Source organism: Panthera pardus, unplaced genomic scaffold (assembly GCF_024362965.1).
Source record: "Panthera pardus isolate Hobbes unplaced genomic scaffold, ASM2436296v1 HiC_scaffold_24, whole genome shotgun sequence".
NCBI lineage: Eukaryota > Metazoa > Chordata > Mammalia > Carnivora > Felidae > Panthera > Panthera pardus.
This window is the reverse complement of record NW_026526810.1, coordinates 44,823,204-44,850,801: the sequence shown is the minus strand read 5'-3', so window position 1 is coordinate 44,850,801 and position 27,598 is coordinate 44,823,204. Positions and strand designations below refer to the sequence as shown.

Genomic DNA, 27,598 nt, shown 5'->3' with positions numbered 1-27,598 from the left:
ATTGCATCATGTTGGAAAAAAAGATGAACAGCTTCATTTTCTTGTCCTTTGGATGATAAAAGTAAACATCTTTCTCTTCTGTAAGGTGGAAAATTTAGGTCTCATGCCAGAAAGCGCTACTAGGAAGTTTAATTGTTTTGAAGACTGTACTATGCAAAGAAAAGATAATATAAAATATACAAACCCTTATTAGGTTTCAATTAAACATATGTAGAGCTTCTACTCCATGCAAGGCCTCCATGGGGTAAAGATACGAAAAATTAATGGTACCTGTATCTAAGGAGCTAGCTTCTGGTCTCCTAAGAATGATAATTAGAATATGTCAGAAAAGGGGAGCCTGGGTGGCTCAGTTGGTTAAGTGTCCAACTTAAACTCGGGTCATGATCTCACAGTTCGTGAGTTCGAGCCCTGCATCAGGATCACTGCTGTCAGCCTGTCAGCACAGAGCTGGCTTCGGATCCTCTGTCCCTCTCTCTGTGCCCTTCCCCCAGCTTGCTTTCCTCCCAAAAATAAATAAATATTTTTCAAAAAAGAACATGTCGGAAAAGGATACACATCACAGATGCATACAGAGCTCTGTGGAGGTCCTGGATTGAGGATAGTGCCAAAGGCTTTGGTGGGAGGTAGTGTGTGAAGTGTACCTTGCAGGATGTAGGGTTTTGACTTTGGAGAAGCAATGAGACGATGGACCAGGTGGGAGCCCCAGCATGAATAAAAACACAGGTAGGACAGCTTGGAACACATTTGAAGAGAGGTAAATAATCCATTCTTATGGGGATCTGGGGTATATGTAGCTTTAGGACATTTGAAATGCCTTCCTATGAGAAAAAGTATAGCACAAAGTTAAACCAACTGAGGTTCCATTTAAATCAACCTAGCAAGCTTAATGGAGTACTGCTAGGAAGAGGAAAAAGGAAATCAGGGAAAAGTAGAAAGTATTGAAGCAAGATGCCCTTACCCCCAAATATAAATGCCCGTAACTGTATATTATCCTGAAAACCCCACTGAAAAGAATGGTGAGAGAGGAGGACTTTCAGTTATGTATTGGCCTGTGTGAACCGTAATATTTCTGGTAGATGGTAGGTACCATAGATAAGGAATGCACTGAGCAGGCAGCTTTGGCTTTCCTGACAAATATAAATTTAACAGACATGACGGCAGAAATAGATCTAGCCAAAAACTAAAATGGAAGTGAATCTCAGAAAAATTATTTTATTAAAAGTTAACCAAAAGATGACTGAGGGGCCCCGGAGTGGCTCAGTTGGTCAAGCCTCTGACTCTATTTCCCCTCAGGTCATGATCTCACGGTCCTGAGATGGAGCCCTGAGTCAGGCTCTGCTGAGCATGGAGCCTGCTTGGGATTCATTCTCTCTCTCCCTCAAAATAAATAAATAAACTTAAAAAAAAAAAAAAAGATGAACTAATGTTTTGTTGCTTCTTCCTCCATTTTCCCACTCTCTTTCTTCTTCTTCCTCCATAAAACAATTCAAAAGTCATTACACGGGCCAAGCAGGGTGGATGTCTTTGGTAGGGGTGTGGAGTCATGGTAGTCAAGAGGTGTAAGTAGGGCATCTGGGTAAGAGGGCAGCCTGGTACAAGTGTCAGAACCCAGGAGGGGTGAGAAGGGCATCTGTGAAGGGAGTGACCTAGTGGGATGAGAAGGGTGTTCCCATAAGGAGGGGGGACATCAGAGTATGTCATGAGCAGAGTAGGAATGGAGTCCCTGCAGAGGGGCAGCCTGGTGCCAGATGTTGGAGTTCAGTGGCAGTAAGATAGTACAAGGGAAGGGGAGTGGAAGAGAGGAGGCCTAGTGTGGGTGCAGAGATCCAGCTGGGTGAAAGGGCATCCATGAAGGAAGGCCACCTGGCACAGGTGTCAGAGTCAGATCAGGGTGAGGAAATCCTGATGGTCCATCTTGGGGCATTGGAGCCCAAGCAAGATGTGGTGGGTATCTGGGTGGAGCAGTAGCCTGGTGCAGGGTGAAGAGCATGTCCACACTAGGGAAAGGAGCAATCACAGGAGGTTGCTTATGTGCAGAGGGATTAATTAAATAAGTAATCATATTCAGGATAATGAGAGTCAGGTTTCTTACTGGTAGAGACAGTAGTTAAATATATGAAATGTGAAAAACTAGAATGAATTAGTTGGTGTTAAATTGGAACTGGAGGTATCATTGTGAACTCATGATTTTGAATATGTATAGGTATATACATACAGATGCAAATGTGTTTATAGAAATGTGTATATGTTTATATACATGTGTATTTATGTACATCCAGTCATGTATTTCAGATAGACCCTAGTTCTGTCCATTGAAAGGGCTTGAGAACAGTGATACCTCAATAGCAATGAGCACACCTAATGTTGAGATCTTAGTTTCTAAATGCCCTTAGTTTCACCAAAGGGAACCAGAGCTCCATGAAGAAATGGCTGATTCTAGGACTGGGGCAGAGAAAGTACAAAATAAGCTTGGACTATCTTGTGCAGCAAGCAAGGAAGTGCAAAAAGAATAATGGAGGTATGTCAAAAGGATAAAGAAGCAAACCAGAAAGGGCTCCCACTGGCCAAATATGTAACAGTCTCAGTGTCAAAATAATAACCATAATGGATTATAAGTCACTGAATAAAATAAGGATTCCATAACCAATATGGATATATATAAGAGAATATATAGGAAATTTAATGAAGAATGGGATGTTTTTATAGCCTTAAAATACTTCCCCGCAAAATAGTAAATTATAATGCGGAAAAGGGTGGCTTTACAGTGGATAAGCCTGGCAGACATCACCTTAATCAAGTCCACATCATCAGTGATGGGACAAATTAGAGTCATGTGCCAACCTACAGGATGCAATGACAAGAACATGGCATCACTGCTCTACTAGTTCTGCCAATGATGCTTAACCTGAATGTAATCTTGAAAAACAGTTGACAAACCCAAATTGAGGGATATTCTTTAAAAAAAAAAAAAAAGGCCTGTAATCTTACAGAGTGTCAAGGTCATGAAAGCAAAGATGAGGAAGCTATTCAAGATTGAAGAAGATTAAAGAGACAACTAAATAAAATGCATAATTTCTGGACAAGATCCTTTTCCTCTAAGGACATTATTGGGACCACTGACGACATTTGAACCGATGTTCATACATCAATGTTAAATTCCTGATTTTGATAGTTCTACTGGGGCGATCTAGATGAAAGTTCTCATTAGTAAGAAACACATTTGAGATGACAAGGCATTTTCACAGTTTAGGCTTTGCAGGAAGAAGACTCTGAGTCAGACTTTAGTGTCCAGGATGTTTATTAGGGAGTGCCTTTGGTATTGACACCTGTGGAAGGGTGTCAGGCTTAGAAACAGGCTTAGACAGAAGGAAAAAGCAAGCTGCGTATAAGGAAGGCCCAGTGGCCTTAACTAACCCCACGAGGAGCTCTGGAGCTGAAATGGCCCTTCATTACTGTCCCAAACCAGGCTGAAAGGGCTGGGCTTTAAACCCAGACCTGGATCAAGAATTGGCTATGGCCTAGCCCCAAAGGGCCTGAGCTTTGATAAAGCAACTGTCTGCAGCAGCAGGAGCTGGGAACTGAAGGCTGCCTGCTGACAGTCCTCCAGGGAGCCGGGACAAGAAGTCTTGCAAAGAGAAATCTCAGGGGCTCATCTCCATGTTCATTCCCTGTACTGCTCTTGGATCCACTTCATCTTTGTTGAAGAGTAGCTTCTCCAGGTTTCTGATGAGCCTCTCCTCCTGGGGAGACTTAGAAGAGGAAGGTTTGTAGGACAAGCTATAGCCCTGCTGTAGCTGGTCTCAGGGCTCTCACTGAAACTTACAGCCTCCCTCCTTGACCATCCTTTCTAAATCCCTCTCACTCTCAGCTAGCACTTCTCTTAGTCTTAGTGGCTTACCTGGGGGCATGATCTAGATTCTCATCCCAGGGAGGTCTGAGTTCCTAACTGCCATGTCCTTGCTGCATTATTCATTTACCATTGTAACTGTGCAAGGGACTAACAGGAAGCATTCAGATACATGGTCTCAATGCTAAAATAATTTTTCCTACCCTTACTGTATAACAGCAACCTTACCTAACTCCTTCTGATGATCAGGGTTAATACCCCTGCCAAGATTGTTCCTCTACTTACAGCCCAATTATTCCTGAATAGTAGGAACCCAAAGTGCCCAGGCAGCAGTTTTAGCTAGTAAATCAAAGTGACTCTTGCTGTACCATTTGGTAGAAATATTTTCCTTTTAGGAACCAGGTCCTCTGAACCTGCAGAATACAGAATAGCAGGAACAGGAAGCATAAATTCCCCACGGGGCCATTGGGAGTGATGATAAGCAAGACCACTCCTAATTCCATATTTTGTCTCATAGACCCATGTATTTTTCCTGCTGGGGTTACAGCACCACAAAAGATCTTTTATTCAATAGGTTTAATGTATCCTGGAAGATGGCACTCATAGCATTTCAACCAAGCTAATACTTCAGCTGTGCCTTCAGCAAGGCTTTCCGATGCTCTACAAGGCTGGAAGCTTTGGAGTGCTAAAATAAGTGATAACAACCAGTAGATAACATTGTCATGAGTTCACTCTCACACCTTTTGTGCCGTAAGTTGGGTTCCTAGATCTGATACAATGTTATGGGAGGTCCTCTGCTGGTGCATCAAACATTGTGTAAGCCCAGGGAAAAGCCTGAAGATAAGACATTTAAACCCTTACCCAGAATATGTCTTCATCCTAGCAGGATGAACTACTGGCCCTTTCAAGGTGGAAAGGTCCCAAAGTAGTCAACTTGCCACCAATTGCTTAGTTGGTCTCCTTGAAGATTGGTGCTCTATCAGGAAGTCAGCATTGATCTCTTGTTGTCAAGTTAGACATTTAGCAGTGCCAATAGCTAGATGAGCCCTGAGAAGTGGGAACCCATGCTATCGGGCCAAGAATAGGCTCAGTCTCTGCCACCATGGCCACTTCATTCACGTATCCATTGTGCCAGCAACAGTGTGGTCAGTAACAGAGGCAAAATCAACTGGCTGAGTCCTTCTATACATGAGGGATTTATATCTGCCCATCTGCCACTTAGCTTTCTTTTCTATATGCCATGTCTTTTTTATTCCTTCATTCTTATATTATTGCCTTCTATTGTGCTAAAAAGATGTTTTCCAATGTACCATTTTAATTCTCTCATCATTTCCTATTTAGTACATATGTATATTTTGAGTTATTTTCTTGGTGGTTCCTTGGGGTATTACAATTAACATCTTTATACGAATTTAATTTCAACAGTATATAAAAACTTTGCTCCCAAATATTCCATTCCCTTCATCCTCTGTTTTCTTTTGCTTATACAGAAGGAGTAGTACCCTTATTGGCTGCCCATCTATTTTCTAGCAAGTGACACCATGTTTTATTAACTATCTCCATAACTCTCTGTAGGTCAGGTGCTCATGGTTGCCACTTTGATCTTGCCACTCATTATCCTAATTGCATCCACATGATTTCTGACAGTCGCGTGATGTCACCTGGCTCAATCATTTCTGGGTTATATGATCTCCCTTGCTAATGAGGAGATCAGTTTTGTAACAGCTTCCCCTACCATAAGTCCAGCCTTCAAAAGCAAGCCACCACTAGACTTCACAGTGATTCTAGTGCTGTTTACCAACACATTCTTCTTTGCTTTGGTAGACACTGTATTCTCCAGGTCCTCCTGTGGAACAGTCATCTGGTGGGTTTTCTGATCTTACATAATGTGGCCACACCAGCACTCCTACTTCCCTGAACCCTTTTTAAAAAATTGAGGTAACACAAACTATACATAAAATTCCCCATTTTGAAGTGGTTTTTAGTATGTTCACAAGGCTGTACAGCCATTACAACAATCAATTTTAGAATATTTTCTTCACACCAAAATGTAACCCTGTGCCAGTCAGCAATCACTCCTTATTTTCTCCTACCAACAGCTCCTGGCAACCACTAATTTACTTTATCACTGTGGATTTGCCTCTTCTGAACATGCCATATGAATGGAATCATACAATATGTGGCCTTTTATGTCTGCCTTCTTCCACTTAGCATAATGTTTTCAAAGTTTATCCATGTTGTAACATGTATCAGAGTCCCACTTCTTTTTATAACTGACTAGTATTCCATAGTACAGATATAGCATATTTTATTTATCTGTTCATCAGTTGATGGAGATTTGAGTTGTTTTCACTTTTTGGCTATTGTAAATAATGCTGCTATAGATATTTGGATACAAATTTTGTGCAGACATATGTTTCAATTCTCTCCGGTATATACCTAGGTATGGAATTCCTGGGTCAAACGGTAACCTTATGTTTAACTATTTCAGCAGCTATCACACTGTTTTCTCAATTTGCTGTATCATTTTACATTTCTACCAGCAACATATGAGGGCTCCGATTTCCCTACATCCTCACCAACATTTGTTATTTTCCCTTTTTTTTTTAATTACAGTCTTTCTATTGGTGCTAAATGGTATCTCAGAATGTGAGCAGGGGAGGGGCAGAGAGAGAGAGGGAGACACAGAATCTGAAGCAGGCTCCAGGCTCTCAGCTGTCAGCAAAGAGCCCAACATGGGGTTCCAACCCACAAATCATGAGATCATGACCTGAGCTGAAGTCGGATGCTTAACTGACTGAGCCCACCCAGGCCCCCCTTAAAAGTCTTTGCTCATTTTAAAATTGGGTTATTTCTCTTATTATTGAATAAAGAGATAGATACATACATATAGATACAGATATCTGGATATTAGAGTCTTATCAAATATATTATTTGCAAATAATTTCTCCTATTCTGTGGGCTGTCCTTTCACTTTCCTGCTGGTATTCTTTGAACCACAAAAGCTTTCAATTTTGACGAAGCCCAAATTACCAAATTACCTTTGGTTGGCTATGTTTTTGATGTCATGTCTAAGAAAGTGTTGCCTAATCCAAGGTCACAAAAATTTACTTAATTTTTTTCTAAGAGCTTTATAAATTTAGATCTATAATTCATTTTGAGTTAATTTTTGTGCACTTGTGAGATAACGGTCCCACCTCATTCTTTTGCATAGGGATGTCTAGTTGCTCTAGAACCATTTGTTTAAAAAACTATTCTTTCCTCAATAATTGTTTTGGAACTCTTGCTGAATATCCATTGCACATAAACATGTAGGCTTGTTTGTGGACTCTGAGTTCTATTCTCTTATGCTATGTTTATCATTATGCCAGTACCATGCTGTTTTGGTTACAATAGTTTTGTAGTAAGTTTTGAAATTAGGAATTGAGTACTCTGCTTTGTTCTTTTCAAAGACTGTTTTAGCTATTCAGGGTCCCTAGCATTTCTATATGAATTTTAAGATCTGTTACTTAAAAAAAAAAAAAAAAAAAAAGAAAGAAAAAAAAAAAATCCAGGCAGAATTTTGATAGGGATTGCATTGAATCTATAAATCAATTTGGAGGTTATTAGCATTGAAACAACAGTAAGTCTTCCAATAAAAGAACATGGAATATCTTTCCATTTATTTAGGTCTTCTTTAATTTCTTTCAACAAGGTTTTGTACTCTCCAGTGTATAGGTCTTATTAAATTTATCCCCCCCCTTTTTACTTCAGTGTACAAGTCTTGTTAAATTCACTCCTAGATGTTTTATTATTTTTAAATTTCTCTTAGCATTTTAATTCTTTCCTCTCCCACCTGCCAAGACATTTATGGTATTTTGATCTCACTCAGCATGGGCCACCACTTTTACCATGCTTCACAGAAGCCATTTTACTGGCAAGTAAGATTTACATCAGAGTGTAAATCTTTGACTTTGGGAGAGCACACACAAATTGTTATCTAATCTCATGCTCTATCCCCTTTGATCAAGTATCCTCAGAATCTAGTCCCATATGTATTCCCGCCACCTCCTGCAGTCCATGCTGGTTAGATCTTTTTGCTCCTTTGGGGTCTAGTTTCTTTGCTCGCTTCTCAGGCCTAGCATGTCCCCAGCTGGGTTATGCTGCCACGTCACCCTAGTTATAGATTTAGTGGACAGGAGGGGAGGTGGGGGCAGATACTGAGGAGTCACATGTTGTCTTGCAGAGAGAGGCCTTGGCATTATTTTCTCAAGCAAAGGGAATGTGCAGCTTTTAATAGGGAAGGGTATCTCACTTCTTCAGGCTCCGAGGATCAAGAGAAATCTGGGAATTCAAGATTTTGGGGGGCATCAGCTCAGATGTCCCCATTCCATGTGCCAGGGTCTCACTCCTTCTCAACCACAGCAGCATCTCTAGCATAGGAGACCTAGTTTACTTGGTAGTTTAACCTTTGGCTCTTGGTTACATAACGGTTTAGCTCGATCTGGTTCTCTCCACTGCAGGTTATGAAAGCCTCTTTACTTGCTATGAAAGAGACCTTCTGGTTCTCACACTTGGCTTTCAGCTGTCTGCTAGTCACTTTCTCAGCTTTTTCATTTCTTTACCTAGAGCTTCAGGAGAGCTACACAATAACCATTCAATCCCCTTGTAGTTACTATCTCCTCCACACAGTACAAAAGCTAATACATTCTCTTTCACTGGTATACTACCCCAATTCATCGCTGGTGAAAATCTTAATAACTGGGCTGCCACCTTGTGCCAGTCACCGTCTGACCTCCATCTATCACCAGTGACGAGGTCTTCCTACCAGGTGAATGGTGAGTGATGCAGATCCAAAACTCCATTTTATTGTCTGCTTTCTCAGACCTGTCCTGGCTGGGTAGTAGTTTGGGTGTTTTAGGAACACACTCTGAGGCAGACTTTAGTCTTCAGGATAATTATTAGGGAGAGCTCTTGGGATCAACATCTGTGGATAGGAGGGGAAGCAAACAGGAGTGGGGAGAGGTAGAAGTTGATCTGAGCTGCAGGCTGATAGCCTCAGCTAACCCCACTGGGAGCTCTCGGGCGGAAATGGCCATTGAAGTTGTCTTGCACAGGGCCAAAATAGCCAGGCCTTTCTATCCTTGCCATTATCAGTCATTGGATTTGGGCCACCTGGGAAAGGGGCATCTCCTTGGGCAAGATGGCTCTCTGCAGATGAGGCAAACCCTGAAGGAAATGCAAGTTGACAGCTGTGTGCCGACTACAGTCTCCAAGGCTGGGCAACAAGTCCTTCCTTGAAGGGCATCTGGTCAATGCATGTTGCTATCTGTCAGGTTACTCTCCAATTGTTCAGGTTAAAAAAAAAAAAAAAAGAGTTCAGTATGCTACGTGAACAACTTTTCTGTAAGTGTGAAATACCTTAAAAATAAAAATCTCTTTTTAAAATGAACATACTAATATCAATTAAATGTGACTAAAGAAACACCTAAACAAGAACCTTCTGCTGCTGATACAAAGAAAGAGGAATGACCCATTATACCTAAAAAAAATAATAATAAAGTTAAAAAATAAAAATTAAAAAAAAAACAAGAAAGGGGAATGATGTTAGAAGACAAAAATTCATTTGAATGAGTAAAACACTGATCACCAGAAGAGCTGGTAGGAAATAAGGCTGAAAGGCAAGTTGAGGCTTCATCCTTGCTGACACGACATACCTCAGACTAGGGCAAGAACAGAAAATGCTTGCTTCATTACAGCTAGCCTGGCGTTTAATTTCACCTCACCTCTTCTGAGTAGATAAAGTCTTTTCCAGATTACCTTTAATAGTTACTGTTTCCCATTTTCCTCTTCCTTTGGTTCCCTCCCTCTCCAAGGCCATCATGGAACTTGGAATGTGGAGACGTGAGTCTTTGCTCAGCTTCCCCAAACTGGAATGAAAATTATTTTTAGGATGAATCTCTGAGTCACAGAGGGAGGAGGGAAAGAACCATTTTAATCTCTTCCTTTTCCTTCCTTCATAACCTGCTGTACAGCTAAATCATTTAAAAATTTTGTGTTTTTCCTCTCTTCCCCGAGAATCACTTGCCTTTTATTTTTCCTCTGGAAACAGTATCTATAAATCTCCATCAGAAGCTTCTAAAAATGGAAGAAATGTTTCTTTGCTGAATGGACCACAGGCTAAATTAAAGGAGATTTGCTTTAAGCTGCTTTCATGTAAGTAAATCTATTTATTATAATACTGATCGTTGGGATCTGAGAGGTTGTATACAGTTATTCCTCGTGTTCTCTTCACTAACCGCTTTGCTGCACCCCCTCTAGGCTTTCCTTTCTGTCTCTCCTAGCCTGAGGGTAGCAGAAGACTGCTTTCTGGGGGGAGATGCGGGTAGGGATTGTGCTCTGGCCTTCCACCTTTGCAGCAGCGTGCTCAAGCGTGTCTCCTGCTTCACTATTTGACCACATCTCTTTGAGACAGAAATAAGCACGGAGTGGACATTGCACTTTTTAAAAAATGTCTACCAATTTACACAATAAACATTGAAAAAGAAATCCTACCCAAGTTACCAAGAAAGTGGGGGAAAAGTTCTATCTTGGATAAAATAGGCACTAGAAGAACCTCTGTGGGATGGATTGAATGAAAGGAGAGAGAGCTGGCTTACCTTCAGGAAACCATGTTTTAACCAGGTGAGCTACTGAATGACGATGTTAATGACACCCCTTATTTATGCAGTTGTTTAGCATTTTCAGAGTGCTTTCACAGACACAGTCTCAGGTAATCCTTGGAACAATCCTGGGAGGGAGGTGAGGCAGGTGTTATTTATACCATTAAAAAAATAAGATTAGGGGCACCTGGGTGGTTCAGTCAGCTAAGCGTCCGACTCTTAATCTCAGCTCAGGCCTTGATCTCAGGGTCATGAGTTCAAACCCCATGTAGGGTGTAAAGCCTACTTTAAAAAATAATAAGATTAAATGATTTGCCTGTAGTCTAACAACTAATAAGTGGCAGAACTGGGACCAGTCCCTAGGTCTGCTATCTATTGTCAGTGCAGGATACCAGATGGATTCTTCTGATTTCAGAGTGGAACCCCCATGAATTACTGCTGGAAGACTTGTCTTATTTAAGACTTTTAGGGACTGCTTGGAAGCAGACTCATATAAAAAAAAGTCACTGGGCTGAGATGTCCTGAAGCTCTCTGGGGTACTAAATACCAAGCAGATGGATCCAAACTGAAGAAAAGATAAATTGCACAAAGCTATGTGAGTGGACATAAGTGTGACAAATAAGTTTCATCCTGTACTAATTTTGAATAATGTATTTAGGATTGTTAATCTGAAGCATACTTAAAAGAAGAGCTTGGAGCTATGCTTTATTTCAAGAAAGGAGCCACAAGAAAGCAGCTATGCTTTATTTTCAAGAAAGGCCAGGGGCACCTGGCTGGCCCAGTTGGTAAAGCCTGAGACTCTTGATCTCAGGGTCAGGAGTTCAAGCCCATGTTGGGCATGGAGCCTACTGAAAAAAAGAAAGAAAGAAAGAGAACCATGAGTTATTGTTGACTGTTTCCTAAAGTCATATAGAATGATGCTAGCTCTTGGTGCTAAGAATGTGGAAAATAAAACTGGAAACATTGTTTTATCCTACATTTGACATAATGATAATGAATACCTGGAATCATGCACCTAATTCTGCCCCAAACCCTTAAAAAGAGAGCCTGGTAGATACATAAGGTTGTAATAAAGGGGAACTAAAATAATCAGATTCCCTGCGAAGAAAGTTGCTTTAAAAAAATTATTAAATAAGTGGATATTTGGAGGAAATCCTTACCTTTCTGAATTTTATGTCATAGAGAGCAATTACAATATTAAAAAATACTTCATTTTCTTTTTTTTAAACATCTGTGTTGTTTATAATTTTTTTTGACATTTATTTATTTATTTTGAGAGAGAGGGAGAGGGAGGCAGGGGAGGGGCAGAGAGAGAGGGAGTGACAGAGAATCCCAAGCAGGCTCCATACTGTGAGTGCAGAGTCCAACAGAGGGCTCCAACCCATGAACCATGAGATCATGACCTGAAATGAAATCAAGAGTCGGAAGCTTAACCGACTGAGCCACCCAGGTACCCCAATTTTTTTTAAAGTAGGCTCCATGGCCAATGTGGGACTTGAACTTATGACCCTGACATTAAGAGTCACATGCTCTACCGACTGAGGCAGCCAGGCAACCCCACTTCATTTTCAACATTTATTGAGAGAACATTAAATTCAGGGCCTATGCTCAACACTAGAGTTCACAATGAATAGAACAGAGGTTCACAACCATCATTAGAGAATACCAGACTAGACAGATCTTTAGTCCAACTGGGCAGTTTTTCTCAAGTTCTTAGTAGATTGGCATCTGGTTTGCAGTACACAGTTTCTTGGGTTTGGTAGGTGTGTGTTGGTTGCCAGAGACCAATCATCCCTGGTGAACCTACAATCAACTTCTTCAAGCTACACATCTGAAGGACTGGACTCCTCATCCCACCGAGAGGATAAAGTTCTTACTTTTAATATAAACCTTCTCTTTAATGCTTACCTAGGTTTTGACAGACACCATCCTTGTCTGTGGTGAGCATTTCTGAGCGAGGAAGGTACAGACAGCTCCTGTATGACCAAGATGTGTTCCCCAAAGTTGATTTCTAACTTGGTTGTTTGAAACTGAAAATGCACTTTCCTCAGAGAAACAATGTGACAAACCGGGGTTAGGTTCTCAGGCCCACTCATAGGAGCCCACTTAGCACATATGCCACTCTGTGAGAAGAATGGACACCATGGCATTGTTTCCATGGGGAAAATGGGCCCCAGCAGCTGAACAAGGTCTTCCTTCCTCCCCCACTTCCTACCTCCGTGAGTAATGAAGCCAGTGTGTTTACTACAGGAAATGCAGCTCCTAGTGTGGGTGGCTGGGCTCTGTGGCAGACTGGAATGTCTTATCCACCTGGCACAGATAGTCTCTCACCTCTCCTGCCCTAAGCCCACCAGTGAGGGGAGTGGCATTAGGTAGGGAGTCTTTCCCCTTTCAGGGTAGGGCTGCTGGCATTCTTTTGTATCAAAGCCAGACACATAATTTCTGGGGTTCCTTGTTCAAAAAGAAAAAAACAAATGCAGCTAAAGGTACTAAAACATAAAGGTTTTTTCTTTCCTTCTGGTCTCTCTCGACTTGTCCTGGTGTTTTAAATTTAGATAGACAGTTTATTATAACTGTTTAATATCGTGCTAAGGAAATATTTTGTTATTAGCATGGATTTCACAATTAATTTTTATATTGCCATAAACAATGCCAGTTCGAAATACAAGAGCATTTAACTCCTATGTGAAGTCACCAAAATGACACAATTTGTTTCGTAGCTCATACATGCATATATATTTTGTTCTTACCAAAGCAGTGGAACACCGCAGAAAACTAACTTAACCATTATTATTTCACTTCTTGATACACATTCTGCCAGGACTGTCTACCTTTGCCTTCATGAGGAGGAAGAAAGGACTGAAAGGAAAAGGAAATGTTTTCAGCATAAGTGGTTGGCTAATACAGGGAAGAAACACAAGAGAGGGTACAATAGGGTTCCTTGGTCTTTTGTGTTTCTTAGAATGCCATTGCCTTCTTTCTGGTTTCAAAGCAAGTTCTGGTTTCTTTTTTTTTTTTTTTTTTTTAATTTTTTTTTTTTTTTACCATTTATTTATTTTTGAGACAGAGAGAGACAGAGCATGAACGGGGGAGGGGCAGAGAGAGAGGGAGACACAGAATCGGAAGCAGGCTCCAGGCTCCGAGCCATCAGCCCAGAGCCTGACGCGGGGCTCGAACTCACAGACCGCGAGATCGTGACCTGAGCTGAAGTCGGACGCTCAACCGACTGAGCCACCCAGGCGCCCCAGCAAGTTCTGGTTTCAATGGAAAGCATGGCCTTTTGGAGTTATCAGCCCCCTCCACTTACTCGGCTGTGGGCATAACACCCCCTGTACTCACTGGCTTTGTTTCACTGAACTCCAGCACAGTGTGGGTCCATGAGTATTCTGTGCTTGTGGGGCATGGAGAATGCTCTCTGTGAATGGGGCAGCAAGGAACAGTGGACGTGCATATTGCTTCTCTTACTCACATGCATGCTCCATTGTCCCATCAACTGCACTATAAAACAGAAGTTCAAAGATAAAATTATTAGCTGGGGCGCCTGGGTGGCCCAGTCAGTTAAGCATCTGACTCTTGATTTTGGCTCAGGTCACAATCTCACAATCTGATTTGTGAGATCAAACCCTGAGACCTGCTCTATACTGCCAGCAAGGAGCCTGCCTGGGATTCTCTCTCTTACTCTCTCTCCCTGCCCCTCTCCAGCTCACACACACACGTGTGTACTCTCTCTCCCTCTCTCAAAAAATAAAAAACTAAGAAAAGGAGGATAAAATTATTAGGAATTTCAAGATGGCAACAGTAGAGTATTAAAACAAGCATAGTCTTTCTGAATGTGGGGTCCTGTATAACACCCTGAGTATGGGAGGCATGGGGGTGAGGTTGGGGGAGGTGGGGAGAGGCCTTTGGCAGCCTAACACGGGCATTCACAAAGATAGAGCCACCCAGGGTGGGCAGATGGATCTTAGGCCTCCTGAGGGCCTCGCTATTTTTGTTTCAGGACACCATACCTAGGGCATTGTTAGAGATGGTGATGGCTTCAGTCAAGACCCCAGAGGTGGGTCTGGATCTATAGGGATGATAACATTTTCAGGGGAGGGTGTCTGAGTAGTGGCAACTGCCAGCTGGCAAAATATTTGTCAAACAGAAGGTGGGAGATGGGATTGTGGAAGGCAGACCTACTAAATCATACTACATACTAGTTGATAACTTGAGTACTCAGAATGCTGAATGTAAACAAATCTTCCACACAAGTTTACTTAGAGTTACAGATAGTAATTACCTTCTTTCCCAAGTGACAGATAGCTTGTCTATTTTGGAATGCAAAAGGGAAGGGAATGACCTTGTACAGTGAAAGCTGCTTTGTCCCCACAGTTGAAAATATTTATCAGTCCCTGTGGATGGGCAGAAAGAAATCATGTCTATTCTTTCTATTTACAGTGGTTATGTGGCAGAAGCCCGGATTATTCTCAAAATTACTCCAATAGGTATTTCCCAGTACACTTAAATGTTTAGTTACATAACCATTATTCAAGAAGTGTACAAATTTTTGTTTCAGAAAGTAATTTTATTGCACAGAAAGCCTGGCTTTATCTAAAAAAATTTAAGTAGCTTACTTACTGCAGCTTTTCTACAAAATCCCATTTATCATAGCCTAAGAGAATGATATAATGTTTATAAAGTGTTTACCCGAAACAGGCTGCTTGGTAGGAATTTGACAAATGATGCTATTACCATTCTCCCAAGGGGTAAGCTCTTTGTTGTCCCATCAAGTTAAATGTGGGATCTTTGATTTTCCTTTATAGGTGTCTCCCACCTCATAAAAGCATTCAACTGATCTGCCTCTTAATGAACTTTACATACAGTTTTAATGGATTTTGACTGAAGACAGTTTCTTCATAATTTTTAACTATAGTCAATTCTCGTTACTCGCAGATTCTGTTTGCAAACTTGACTACTTGCTTCAATTTATTTGTCCCAAAGACTGTACACTGTAAACCAGATGCCAATCCACTAATAACACAAGAAAAGCAAAATCAATACTCAGCATTTTCAGTCATTTGTGGTTATGCAAAGAGTGGTGAAAAATTTGTTGCCTTATGTCTACGTTTCCACAGAGGTTGAACAAGGCAGTAGTCTACCTTCTTGTATCAACTCTCATACTATAAGCAAGTGTCTTTTCTGTGGTCTATTTAGTGCCATATTTTTTTGTTTTGTTGTTGGTGGTGGTGGTGGTGATTTAGCTGTTTAAAATGGTCCCTAAGAATAATACTGATGTGCTGGCGAGTGTCCCTAAGTATAAGAAAGGTGTAATATGCCTTTCAGAGATTATATGTTAGATATTCTTCATTTAGCATGAGTTATAGTGCTTTTGGCCATGAGTTTAATGTTAAAGAATCAACAATATATATTAAATTAGGTGTCTTTAAATAGAAACACACAGAACACAAAATTATACAATGACTGATTGGCAAAAATGTTGAGACCAGAGTTTTGCAGGATTCTAATCCTGTTATTTCCCCTAGAAGCAATGGCTCAGCAGTCACTAATTCAGTGTTCTTGGTGACTTTATAGAACAAAGCTACCATGAACAAAGAATCAACTGTACTTGGCAATGCGTTTCTTCAGTGGAAAGTTATTTACAAATCAAATTACAATGTGTTCTTTTAGAAACCATGTCTAAGAGAGCAATCATTTTAAATTAAGAGTATAAACATAGATACATAGAAGCTTCAAGTTAGAGAAGACCTTGGATGTTACACATCTCTGCAGGCCCCTCCTTCCTCATTTCCTTTTATAGCACCCTGACAGGTGGCCATTGTTTTCTGATTGAATGCTTCCGGCAATGTAGCACCGCACTTCACCAGGAAGTCCTGTCCACTATGGTTCAGTTCCAATATCCAAAACTGTCCTTTCTTATACTGAGCCAAAATTTTCCTCTTGGAAATAGCCCTCCTGATGGTTTAGATCTGAACTCCAAAGCAACACGAAACACATCTACTCTTTCCTCTGCATAACAACCCTTTAGCAGATCTCTTTTCTGCAGGTTAAATAGACCCAATTCCCTCATCTGTTTTTCAGAGTATAAGATTTCCACACTTTTCTTGGATGTCTCTTCTGAAAGAATCCTAATTTGTTATGTATGGTAGTTCTTTTTATGTGATATCTATATTTGAACACAAAAAGTTCAGAAATTCTGAGCTCAACAGCATAGGTCTGATACCCCTGTGATTTGAATGCTGGGTGTATCACTTTAACACAATTTACATCATGTCATTATTATTTTTTTATGATTGCTCATACCGCATGAGTATCTGTAACTTACCCCTATATTATCAAGTCAAGCTGAATCTCCCAAGTCCTCGTCCTTTCCAAATGACTTTTCTGAACAAAGAGGCTATACTTTATATTTACTACAGTTAAATGTCATCTCTTTCTGTAAAAACCATGATTTTGAGTAATTATTCTGTCGTCTATCATATTCTGATCTGAGTTCTTAAATTTGCTAAGTATCTTAATTCAAAACATTGACAAAAACATTACTCAGGACTGGGCAAAAGGGGAAGAAAAATGTGTATTGCTGTTTTTGAGAACGCAAGGCTTCAAGATTTGTGTCACTCCATTAATCAGCATTCTTCCAATCAATGTTTCTCTGCAATAATATAAACCCATATCCTCTCATCCCAACCTAAAGGTATCTTGACTTTTTGAAATGACCAACACATTTGTTCAATAATGTAATAATCCTATCAAGAAAGGAAGTGGTATTTCTTTGTAATGATTTACTTGAAAAGACTCCATGACTCCTACTAATAGTTACATTTTCCCTAACACACTGTGTTCTGTGATTTATATTAGGAAATTTCCAGGGTTTGGCATCAAGCTTAGTGGTCTGTATTTTTAAAATCTGTTTTGCCCTCCATCTTGCAAATCATGATACTGGCAGTTTATCTTAATAGGAAGATAGTAATTGAGTTGGAAAAAGATAAAACAAGTAGTCTAATGAGGGAATTTAAATTCAAACAGGTGAAGTGAGGGCAACTGGGTGACTAGAGACTTACCCTTCACTCATCTAAGCATTCACCAACTCCCGCTGATTCTGCCCCAAGACTATCACTTGTATCGTCATTCCCTTTCTGTGCCCACTAGAGACACATTCTCTCTCTTTTTCTCTCATGTTTAAACCAGAGTTTGGATTGGGTTTTCCGTCACTGTGACAGAATTCTGACTTACCCAGTAAAGAGTGGCCCTTAGAGGGCATCAGAGTATTGTTACCAGATTAAGGATGCAGGGCAGAAAAAGCAATAGATTCTCCTACCTTCTCCCTGTTTCTAATTTCTTGTTCATCTAACCCACCTTTCCCATTTATGGCAGAATTACCTTTCTAAAGTACTCGTTGTATCATCTAAGTGCCTCTCCTACTGCCTTTAACATAAATCCAAAAGTTTTGGCATCCAAACAAGGCCTTCTCAGTCTGGTGCTAACTTGTCTGCATTCCCCTAGGCCTGTCAGATTTCTTCTACTTCCAAAGTGTGCCTGGCACATTCATGCCTTTGTACATTTTGCTCTCTCATTCAGAAATTTTTTCCCTGATCCTTCCTGATGGAATCACGCCCAGGCTCAGATATTCCCTCTTCCAGTTGAAGCTTTCCTGATGTCCTCATTAATTGTTCTTTCCAATAAGAGCAGGTAATTTGCATTTCTGTTCTGGAAGTAATCATCTCATGCTGCTTTATGGTGTACTTACTCGATCCTCTCCTGCATGACTCCACTACAACAGTGGCTTTCAGACTCTTTTGACAACAGCATAGTTCATAGCAATAATGAGAGATAAGTAGAAATACATTTTATACTGTTATCCAATTGGCTCATTTATATATACTTTATTTCATCAATTTTAAGAAATAAGTCTTCTAGGGGAGCCTGGGTGGCTCAGTCGGTTGAGTGTCCAACTTTGGCTCAGGTCATGATCTCACCGTTCATGGGTTCTAGCCCCACGTCGGCTCTGTGCTGACAGCTCAGAGCCTGGAGCCTGCTTCCGATTCTGTGTCTCCCTCTCTCTCTGCCCCTCCCTGGCTTGTGCTCTGTCTCTGTCTCTCAAAAATAACAATGAAAAGAAAATAGGTCTTCTGTGTTAATATTTCTAAAACCAGGATGCAGCAATAGAGTATCATATTTTGATAAGAGTTTTCACTTGTGTTGTTTTCACTTTCTTAATAGTACATAAAATAATGGCATGTCATGATTAATGACATTTCAGATTTGTTGAAATATAGTAGATAATGGAAACATAAGTTTCACAAAACAGTATTTACCATTTATTATGGGCAATGCTCTCTAGTTTTTTATTCTATTTCCACAAGAAAAAATGCAAGTCATAATCCACCAAAATCACTTCACTACTCACTACTGGATCATAGCCTTCAGTTTGAAAAACTACTGAGAACTGAAACTATTTACAGCCACACAATAGGATTGAGAACGAAGACCGATGACATTAACATGCCTTTACAACTCCACCATTCACAGAAACTTGACTTCAATTCCAAGAAATTCTTGCCCAAGAAGATGAAGTTGCAAATAACTTAACTGCGGTTTCAGGAATTTCCTCAAAGTCCATTTATCTGAACAACAGACTATTGACTGAACTAGCCTTCGTCAGGATAAACAGCCTGCTCCTCAACAGATTACTCTTGGATTTGTCAAACAATTGTTTACTCTTCTAGGCTCCCTTCAAAACTCTCCCCTCCCTGTAATCGTCCTGAATGATATTATAAATTCAGTCCAGTCTCAATCATGCTTTCATTGAAAAGACTTGTCTTAAACCAGATGCCCTGAATCTTAGAACTATTCTACGCATGACGTCCCTTTTTGAGATGCTAAGACTATCAACATAGTGGTATCACTTACTGTTGTAAGCAATAAACTTGGCTTTGATCAACAGGTTCTTTTGGTTGTCTTTGCTGGACGTCAGGAGTTGACACTACATTACAAGCTCTCAAGGGAAAAGCAGTATTTATTTGTTTTCCTCCTATCTCCTGCTGGTGATCAAACATTGATGGACAAGGAAGGAAGGGTGTCTCAGGGATCTGAGGGTATCCTATTGCGGGGGCAGGAGGGATGTGTAATGGTCACACCTAAGGAGCTCTTGTTGCAGAGAGACTGCATCCACAAAATCTTGCGGTTGGAAACAGGCTCCCCCTTTCTCTTGGTTTTATCTACTCAACCTCTTCACACCTGGTACTCAGATGATACTGTTTTAAATATAAAACATATAGAACACACCAGCTCTATCCCAACCACTTAACTTCAAGCTACTATGTGATATTTAAAGTGGTTATTTGCTTCAAGCTTGAAGATGGGCATAATAATGGTTAAGGGGCTACCAAACGTTTGGTCCTCACCAGGAATTATTAAGTCATTGAAAAAATGTGCTGACCCATGTCTCTAAATTGATAAATAACTACATAAATTTCCCATAAATGCTGGAAAGGCTCCTTGGACCAAATAAGTAATGGTAAATAAAATTAAGTTTGCTTTCATCCAAGTAGTCCCAAGAAGGCACCAATCTACATTTCCCACTACATCTCACAGTACACCCCTTCCCAAATTCTGATTCAGGCCTAGTCCCAGCTCAGCAACAAGCCAGGTGCTCTCCTTCCTGTTTTAGCTCTCTTGCTGTTCCCAACACAACAACACCCTCCCCCTCGTCTCCTCTGGTTATATCTCCTTCAGATCCAGCTGAGCCTCCTCTGGTTATATCTGCTCCTTCTGGTCCAGATGAAAGATCACCCGTGGCGACCTCACTTAGAAGCCCTCCTCCATACCCTCAGGCAGAATTAATGACCTTCTTAGCTTTTAGCCGCTAACAGTGTTGGCTTCGTACTCAGGCTGCTACCTTCTAGCCAACCTGTCTTCAGGCCCAGGCTTTCTTGTTTCCCGGCCCATCCCTAAGCACACGGGCTAAGGCTCACTCCTCTTGGATGGCCCAGTGGCTTGCCCGTAGTAGGTGAGCAAATAAACACTAGCAAGGAGTTTGGTCACTTTGTGCTATAGTGATGTGGCAAGGGCAGAGCACAGAGGGCCCGTCTGCCCACCTCCCACCCAGCCCCCGGCCCAGCCCAGCCCACCTGAGGTGGCTGATGACACCGCGTGCCTCTCCCGCCGCCCCCGCAGCGCGCGGAACCCAGTCACCAGCGTTGGAAATTCCGGCGCGTGCAGGCGCTCGGGGCCGAGCGGGGGCGGGGGAACCCGTGGAGTGAGCCTGTGACGCGAGGGGGCGTGGCTCATGGATACCCCGCCCCCTCTCCCTCGCCCTCTCTCGCGGGTCGGGGTTACATGGCGGCGACTGCGGCAAAGCGAGAGCCTCGGAGACGCCGCTGCCGCCAGCACAGCCGGAGACCTGAGCCGACATTGGGGGCTGTCCGCGGGCCCCGCACTCCCTCGATGAGCCGGATAAGTCCCGTGAGTGTGTGTGTGTACGTGTGCGGGGCGCGCCGGCGGGGCGGCTCTGGAGGGCGCCGCGGCGGGCCCGCCGGCGGCGGCGGAGCCGGCTCCTTCCTCCATTGTGTGTGACCCTCCGGCGGCCGCCGCTCAACAAAGGCGCTTTTGTTCCGTCTCCGGCCCTCCCGCCCGCCGGCCCGCCCGCTCGGGCCTGGCCGGCGCGTCCCCGCGCGAGCCGGCGGGCGGCGGGCCGGGGTCCCCGCGTGGGGCCGGCAGAGCGGCCGGCGCGCCCCTCCCACCCGGCACGCCCCTCGCCGGCTGCCGGGCCCGGCCGCGCCCGCCGGCCCCGGGGCCCCGCTGCTCCGCTGCGGCACCGCCACCCGCGCCGGGCTCCGCGGGTTCGAAGCCCGCCCCGGGCGGCGAGCGACGGGCGAGGGGCGGCGGCCGGGATGGGCGGCCCGGGGAGCGTGAGGTGGAGCGGAGTCTCGCCTTCTTGGCACGCTGCCTTCGAAATGCTCCCGCGTCTCCTCCCCCATCCCACTCCGGTGACTCGGCCTCAGCTGACTCCGGCCGGGCAAAGTCTCCAGTGGACTCGGCGAATTGCGTAGCGCGCACCACTCACCCGGCTGGTCTCAGAGCCCCGAAGTCTTCTGCTTAAGTTTTGAGTTGTAGCTGTAAATGAGGTACAGAAAACTTGTCCGAGTCGGAATTCCTAATTTCTTTTCTCGAACCCCCCCCCCCCCCCCCCCTGCAGCCTTTCCTTAGCTGCGTTCGGGACTTGGAGCATTGGTCTTTGAAAGTACCCAAATGGAAACTTGTTTTGTCAGTTCACTGAAAAGGGCCTCTTCACTTGGCTGTGCGTTTTTATCTGATTTAGTGAGGTGCGTTGAAAAGTAAAGGTCTTCTAGCCTCCTTTGTTCCTTGGCTTAGAGAGACTCAACTGGTTCAGGTGTTAGGTGGGAGCTCTGTGAAGCAGGATCTTTTTGATTCCTTTCCTGTTTTATTTATCTTTTGCTTGCTCATTGGCAAACATCCAATGAAGTGGTGGAATTAGAAGCTTTATTGCGTTTGCAGCAAAATTCGTGTTGTTTTCTTCAGTGCTAAAAATGCTCTTAAAAGTCAGTATTAACTTTTTTAACGATGCAAGATGATTTGTCAAGGGAAAAAAATTAACGGGGGACAAAATGGAGCTCAGACAGCTTCAGTGTAATTTTCTGATTGCTTGTTTCTTCTAGCCTTGTTCTGTTTTAAAGTTCTGATTGGATATATTCTCTCTTAAGCGTTGGGAAACTGAGATGGAAAGAGTAATCTGACAGGAAGAATGTAGGGTCCAAACAGGGCCTGGCCCTGAAAAGGAACGGCTTCTAGAGTTTCTTCTTAGAAATGTCAGGTTTTAATGTGTGAAAAGTAATTTTGAACTGGGTGGAAGAATTTCTAACCTCTCTAACAAGTCGTTGTTCAAACACGTTTATGAAGGGCTTGCTTGCAGTGTGCCAAGGAGTGTAAAGTCCTTTCACATATATATGTTACATCACTTAGTAAGAATTGCCTGGTGAAACTTGTAAAATTGCTTATTGGTGTTCTAAATTCAGTAATTGTAGTCATCTAGGAAATATGCCAGATTTGAGCAGGACATGTTTTATTATTTAGATGTTACTGTTAAGCAAAAAAAAAAAAAAAAATCTCTGGGAAATAGGGAATTGTTTATAAAAACCTTTATATATGACCATATTTTGGAGTTCATTTACTTGCAAAAGAGGATTAAATGTAGTGTTTGGCTACTCTTTGTGATTAAGAAAGAATCTGAAGAAGATTGATTTGAAGATGAGTTAATTTTGCGATAGAAACAGCACATGTTCTCATGACAAGTGTTAGTACTAAATGTGTTGCAGTGTTTTGCATAAGTTCATTTAAGCATCGTGAGAATTCATAACTGACAAAATAGTAAGGTTTGCTGACTCAGGGTACATTACTGAAGGGGATGGGGTCTGGTAGGAGGAAGCTTAGAAGTGTGGCAAGTTTTGAGTTGGATGATGACTCATACTGCCCACGGACTGCTACGTGGCCCTTTTTTTTTATACACTGTATTTTTTTAAATGATAGGGCTAAAATGTTTCTGTCCACATCATAATTCTCTCAAGAGGAGCCACAGTTAGAGTCTCTAAGAGTAATGGCTTCTTAAATTGCATTTTAAAAGAAGGTCATATAACCTACAGGTGGAATTTTGTAACGTTTGTTGAGAGGTAAAATTAATTGCTGGTCAGTTGCTATGATTAAACGTTTGATACCAGCAGTTCTTCCCTTATTGAGAGATTTGTTAAGGATTATTTAAAAACAGAACTTTTGTGGTATGGGTAGAAATTAACCTTATGTTCTCATTGGTAATTTAAAAGTTATCTTTAATATCTAGAAATTAGTTTAAATAAATGTAAAGGTGCAGAAATATTAATCGGATATAGCTCTGAACATGAGCATTTCACTCTGATAGAATTATACATAGTGCTTTCTCCTGATCTACATGAATTTTCTGTTTTAATAAAGACAACTTGAAGTAGGTGTTGTTATAGGCACTTTTTCATCAGTGCTTTTTTCCCCCAAGTTTATTTTTAATTATTTTTAATTTTTAAGTAGTCTCTACACCCAACATGGGGCTCGAATTCACAACCCTGAGGTCAGGAGTCCCATGCTCCACTGACTGAGCCAGCCAGGCACCCCTCATCAGTCTTTTTTTTAAAGACCAGCAGAATGTAAGGTTCCAAATTTAGGACTCAAACTGAAATTTGGTAACAAGATATTTTGACAGAGTTTTTAAAGCCACCATTTAGCAGGTTGGCTTAAAATAAGACTGAGGGGGGAAAAAAGATTGAGGAGAATAGCAGTTTGTTTTAAAAGTGAGAAGAAAAACTCCCCATCCCCTAGGTTTTCTTCTCAAAGTGATTTATTTGAAGAGTTTTGCAGGTAGTAAGGTGTATTGTTAATGTGAATTAAATCTTTGGAAAGATTTTGGAAGATCCTTCCATGATTTATACAGAAGTTTAATGAAGTTTAATTTAAACTTTGTATTTCCCACTAAAGGAAGTATAAAAATACAAATGTAAAAGTATCGTATATTTTCAAAACATCCTATCACCTAGAGGTTGAACATGTTGTATTTCCAGGTTTAAAAAAAATTTTTTTAAGTATATTTATTTATTTTGAGAGAACAAGTGGGTGCACAAGCAGGGGCAGGGCAGAGAGAACAGGAGAGACCGAATCCTAAGCAGGCTCTGTGCCATCAGCACAGAGCCCGATGTGGGGCTCTAACTCACATGAGATCATGACCTGAGCTGAGATCAAGAGTAAGATGCTTAACTGACTGCGCTCCCCCCCCCCCCCCGCAGTATTATCTTTTTAAGAGTATAGATAATTACCTGTCATTCATAATTCAGAATTTATGAACAAACTGGATACCTTAGCCTGTCTCCTTTCCTTGAGATCCTTATGAAACGGTGAGCCACACCTCTGCGGTCCAGTTCCTTGTTCGCATTGCCCATTTGAACCATGTGTTACTCTAGGACTCCTGTTAAAATAGATGTCTCAAAATAAGTTCTTTGTGGCATTGTTGGCTGCCCTGTGTCAGCTCCTTCAGCCTGTTTTGTGGGCTGTTAACATTACTCTGTAGCTTGCTAGTGGTATGGGGATTTTGGTCAGTATTATTGCTCAGAGACCTGACTGAAACTTTACAAAAACAAAACAACATAGTGTTATTGTAGTTAATGGCTTTTCCCAGGGAGTTGGCTTTTCATGTGGAGCTGATGCTTTTAAGGTAACAGTGGTATGGGCTGAGTCCAGCATCAAGTTTTTTCTTCCATAAGCTGTGTATTTAGAAAATATAGTGTGCCCCGCTGATGGTTCTTAAAAGGTTTGTCTTTCATACATGTCAGCCCTTTAAATCTATTTAAGGATTTAAAAGTGTACACAGATTGAACGTTTATATAGCAAATCAGATTTTTCCATTGATTTTCATTTAAAGTTAGTATGTCATTTCATGGGAAAAAAATGGTAGCACAAAAGTTGTTTGTTAGAATACTTCAGGGAAGAAACTTCCTCTGCTGAGAATGAAATCTCTGCATTTAATTCTGTATCAACTATAAAATATTAGCGTTTACAGAGGAGTCATGGCCATTTTCTTACCCCAGGTACATGATAGCTGAGGAACCCGAGGCCCAGAGAGAACTAACATCTTAGTACTCAGTGTTATTTCTGAACCAGCAGTATTAACATCACCCAGAAATTTGTTAGTGTAGAGTTCTCCACCCCATCCCAAGGCCTACTGAATTAGAATCTACATTTTCACAGGACTCTTAGGTGATTCAAATGCACACTCATTTCTAGAAGCTCTGCTAAATGATGTATATTTAGTTGCTTAACTGGTTAGTGACTGATTTGGAAAATTCAGGTTTTCTGAGTTGCTCCTTTTATTGGGTCTCCTGAAAAAAGTCAAAAGGGAAATTGAAGCTCTAATTGATCACTGTTCAATAGAACTTTCTGTGATGATGGAAGTGTTGTATTCTTTGTTGTCCAGTGAGGTAGCCACTAGCCACATGTAACTGTTGAGCACTTTATGATGCCTAGTGCACCTGAGGAACTGAATGTTTAACTTAATTTTATTTATTTATTTTTAATGTCTATTTTTGAGAGAGAGAGAGAGACAAAGCACAGACAGGGGAGGGGTGGAGAGAGAGGGAGACACAGAATCTGAAGCAGGCTCCAGGCTCTGAGCTGTCAGCACGGGGCTTGAACTCACGAACTATGAGATCATGACCTGAGCCGAAGTCGGACACTCAACCGACTGAGCCACCCAGGCGCCCCTGTTTTAATTATATTTAAATAGCTGCGTGTAGCTAGTGGCTACCATATTGGACAGTGCAGATCTAGACGATTTTTGCCTGTACCAAATTTAAAATAATCTAAGGTGTAATTTAATAACTGATTAGGCTCAGTTTAATAATTTCCTTCTTGGGGCACCTGGATGGCTCACTTGGTTAAGCAGCCAACTCTTGATTTCAGTTCAGGTCATGATCTCACTGTTCCTGAGATTGAGCCCCGCCCGCGTAGGGCTGTGTGCTGGCAGCATAGAGCCTGCTTGGGATTCTCTCCCTGTCTGCCTCCCCCACCACACCACTTGCTCACTCTCTCAAAATAAATAAATATTAAAAAATAATTTCCTTCTTCATTTACAAATTGGAAAGATGGTTTCTAACTGCTTGCTTTTCCATTATACCCAGATATGATTTTAGTAGTTAATATAAAGTACTGCCAGTTTTCTGATTGATACTGTTGTATTTAGTAGATAATGTAAGTTGCAAGAATGTATGTTTTCCTGTTTGTCTTAATAAAGATATTTTCACTCAGATTAAAAAAATTAAAGGGGCGTCTGGGTGGCTCAGTCAGTTAAGTGTCTGACTTCGACTCAGGTCAGGATCTTACGGTTCTGAGTTTGAGCCCAGCATCGGGCTCTGTGCTGACAGCTCAGAGCCTGGAGCCTACTTTGGATTCTGTGCCTCTCTCTCTGCCTCTCTCCCGGTCACACCCTGTCTCTCTTGCTGAAAAATAATAAACATTAAAAAATTAAAAATAGTTGTTAAATAAATGTGCCTTAATTATCTTGTAGATAGTATCGAGGGGATAGTTTTTGCCTCTGGTCTAGTACTTCCAGGCTTGTTGGCACTTGTTGATAGCTGCCAGATTGATCTGCCATTTTTAAAAAATGTTTTGTTTATTATTGAGAGAGAGAGAGCACGAGCGCAAGAAAGTGGGGGAGAGGCAGAGAGAGAGGGTGACAGAGGGTCTGAAAGGGGTTCATGCACTGACAGCAGAGTGCCCGATATGGGGCTTGAACTCAGAAGCCACGAGATCATACCCTGAGCCAAAATAAAGAGATGCTTAACCGACTGAGCCACCTAGGCACCCCTGCCATTTTTTATATTATTTCCAGGTGCAGAAACATTGATTGATTCTTAACTTCGCACATTAGGCACAGGGAAGAACTAACCCTAAGGTAAATCAGACTGGCCAGTGTCCAGATCTTCACATTTACTATGTATATGATGTCAGTGAAGTTGTTTTCTCTCTCAGAGTATCAGTACTTTTGTTTGTAAAATAAGATTTGCAAGGTACTAGTTCTGAGTAGCAGAAATAATTTGTCACTTAGAAAATGCCTCGCGCTTAATTAATACATACTTAGTAAATACAAATTGCCTTCCTAAGACCTCCTGGTTAGCTTTTATGGCCTTCTGTAATTTAGTCTTATGCTTAAGATTTCAACCAGGCTTAAGACATAGTGTAATTTTAGATTTTACTGGTTTCCACTGGTTGCTGTAACTTCATGCTTTGCTTCACTCGTGTCATATCCCTTGTAGATTCTTCCACTTGAGCTCTGCTTTCCTTCTCTTGACTTCTTATGGACTCATCTCTTGGTTGTATCATGAATTTTTCCCTTTCTACTGGATCGTCTTTATTAGTACATAAATGTGCTCTGAACTATCTAATGTGGTAGCCACTGGCCACATGTGGCTATTTAAATAAAAATTTATTGAGGAAAAACTATCAGTTTCTCAGCCTTCTAACCATATTTCATTTGTTCAGTAGCCATATGTGGCTGATTGGCTACCATATTGAACAGTATGTC

The 27,598-nt window shown here is 41.6% G+C and overlaps 2 protein-coding genes across 8 annotated transcripts in view; one reads left to right on the top strand and one right to left on the bottom strand.

Annotated features, from left to right (window-relative positions):
* LEO1 (LEO1 homolog, Paf1/RNA polymerase II complex component) overlaps window positions 1–20,716 on the bottom strand; it is a 76,017-nt gene extending 55,301 nt beyond the window's left edge. The window contains exons 1-4 of one of the 4 annotated variants that reach the window (XM_053889059.1): window positions 20,616–20,707; window positions 13,828–13,986; window positions 10,486–10,616; window positions 9,647–9,756 (exon numbers count right to left, since the gene is read on the bottom strand). The gene's annotated coding sequence lies outside the window, so the exon portion shown is untranslated. Of the gene's footprint in view, window positions 1–9,646; window positions 9,757–10,485; window positions 10,617–13,827; window positions 13,987–20,332; window positions 20,465–20,615 lie in introns of those variants that run through there. The other 3 variants (XM_053889060.1, XM_019442107.2, XM_053889061.1) reach the window with 3 other exon arrangements.
* MAPK6 (mitogen-activated protein kinase 6) overlaps window positions 9,884–27,598 on the top strand; it is a 47,450-nt gene continuing 29,735 nt past the window's right edge. The window contains exon 1 of one of the 4 annotated variants that reach the window (XM_019442105.2): window positions 9,884–10,042. The gene's annotated coding sequence lies outside the window, so the exon portion shown is untranslated. Of the gene's footprint in view, window positions 10,043–20,815; window positions 20,964–21,395; window positions 21,612–27,598 lie in introns of those variants that run through there. The other 3 variants (XM_019442104.2, XM_053889058.1, XM_019442103.2) reach the window with 3 other exon arrangements.